This window comes from Triticum dicoccoides, chromosome 7B (assembly GCF_002162155.2).
Source record: "Triticum dicoccoides isolate Atlit2015 ecotype Zavitan chromosome 7B, WEW_v2.0, whole genome shotgun sequence".
Classification (NCBI taxonomy): Eukaryota; Viridiplantae; Streptophyta; class Magnoliopsida; order Poales; family Poaceae; genus Triticum; species Triticum dicoccoides.
This window is the reverse complement of record NC_041393.1, coordinates 716,206,734-716,209,277: the sequence shown is the minus strand read 5'-3', so window position 1 is coordinate 716,209,277 and position 2,544 is coordinate 716,206,734.

The window sequence follows — 2,544 nt, the reverse complement described above, 5'->3', positions numbered from 1 at the left end:
CCCTTCGTGGGTGGAGCCCTCTGTGGACTCGCGCAGCCGTTACCCTTCGTGGGTTGAAGTCTCCATCAACGTGGATGTACGATAGCACCACCTATCGGAACCACAACAAAAACATCTGTGTCTCCAATTGCGTTTGCCTTCTCAAACTCCTCCCCTTTACCTTCATATGCAATTGTTTTACATTCCGCTGCTATACTCTTAGAATTGCATGTGTTGGTTGATTGCTTGACTTGTGCTAAGTTGCTAAAATCTGCCAAGAACTAAAATTGGGAAAAGGCTAGATTTTTATTTGGTCAAGTAGTCTAATCACCCCCCCCCCTGTAGACATACTTTCGATCCTACAAGTGGTATCAGAGCTTTGATCTCCATTTGCTTTGATTTCCATAGCTTTTGGTAGTCATAGCCTTGGTTTCACAACCTAGGAGAGTATGGCGTCTAGCGAGGGAAATTACCACCGTAGAGGTCCTTACTTTGATGGTACTAACTTTGCTAGTTGGAAGCATAAGACGAAAATGCATATTCTTGGACATAACTCCGCCGTTTGGGCTATTGTGTGTATTGGCTTGCAAGGTGGATTTTTTGATGGGAGAGAACCTAACCTTGAAGCTACCGCGGAAGAGTTGAAGATGCTGCAATACAATGCTCAAGCTTGTGATATCCTCTTCAACAGATTGTGCCCCGAAGAATTCAACAAAATCAGCCGTTTTGAGAATGCAAAGGAAATTTGGGATACTTTGATTGACATGCACGAAGGTACCGACTCCGTCAAGGAATCCAAATTGGATGTGCTTCAAAGTTAACTTGACAAGTTCAAAATGAAGGATGGTGAAGGTGTCGCTGAAATGTATTCTAGGCTTGCTCTTATCACAATTGAGATTGCCGGCTTAGGAAGTGAAGAGATGACCGACAAATTCATCATCAAGAAGATCCTAAGAGCTTTGGATGGAAAATATGATACCGTGTGCACATTGATCCAAATGATGCCAAATTACAAAGATCTCAAGCCAACGGAAGTCATTGGAAGAATTGTTGCTCATGAGATGTCACTCAAGGATAAGGAGGAGCTCCACAACAAGTCAAGTGGTGCTTACAAAGCCTCATGTGAAGCTCCCACATCATCAAGTGAGAAACAAACCTTCAATGAAGAGTTGAGCCTAATGGTGAAGAACTTCAACAAGTTCTACAAGAGTAGGAGCAAGGAAAGAAGTTCCAAGTCAAGGACCTACAATGACAAAAGATCTTCTAGTCGTGAGCGTAATTACTACAACTGTCGAAGACCCGGACACTATTCCAATGAGTGTATGGCACCCTACAAAAGAAGAGAAGATTCTCCAAAAATAAGATGTCACATCCCTAGTTCTGGTATGCACTAGACTAGCCCTTCATGTGTGCATCATGTTTAAATTTTATTTAAGTTGAAATGGGGATTGCTCAAACCCTAGCACCAGATCAAATCAACTAGGTTCAAATAAAAATATTCTCAATGAACCCAAAATGCTCTTCAGAAAAGTTCATTATTTTTGGATTGGTCTAGAACCTCTCCCAAAAATGGTGCACATTTTTCTAGGCCATTCTGGATTTTTGAATTAAATCTTACGGTATTTGCATTTGGGCATTTAATTGCTAAATAATATCTAAATGCTCAAATAATCACAAACTGAAATGTTTGCTGTTGGAAATATTCCAAACAGTGACATTGAGCAGTTTCATGATTTTTGGAAATGCCCTGGCATTTTTAATAAAGCCAAACACAAATACAGAAAATAGAAAATAAAATAAAAGGGAGAGAAAGTTACTTGGACCTACCTGCTGTGCAGCCCACCCGGGCAGGCCACCTGGCCGCCCAGTTGGGTGGCCCAGCCCAGCCAGCGCTGCCTGCTTCTTCAACCTTCTGCCAGAAGGAGAAGCAGGTGCGTGGCGAGCGCGCAACCGAACGCGGCCACATCCTGCTTCCGCGACACCCCGGCTCTTCTGGATGCGCGACGGAGACGCCCCACACCTCACTCACTCTCTCTCGTTCCTTCCCCTCCTCTCCCTCGCTCTCTCTCACCATGCCCGAGCACTGCCCTCGCCGCCGCACACCGTTGCCGCGCCCACCGCCACTGCCTCGCCTCTCCGACAAGCCCATTAGCTCCGCGCTGCCGTCCTCGACCTCTATGACGACTCACGCAAGCCGGGATGCCCTGCAGAGCTGCCCTCGACGTCGTCCTCCTCGTCGGTGCCGCGGATCGCTGCCGTCAAATTCGTCGCCGTTCGGCCATCCCCGAGCTCGCCGTCCACCTCTACTGGATCCACGTGAGCTCACCGTCCGTTTTCCCCTCTCCGTTCATTTGCTTGCACGCCGTAGCCTGCTACCTGTCGAACCCGCGAGCACCTCGTCGCCGTCCATGGCGCCACCGTGACCAGAACCTGAGCCAGCCGCTCCCGCGCACGTCACCATGTTCCTGGTGACGCCAGGAGGCCGTAGAGGCCCTCCGTAGCCCCTGTCGTGCCCTGCAGCCACATCCCGCCCGGAGCCGTGTTTCGGCCGCCGCCCCGAGCTTC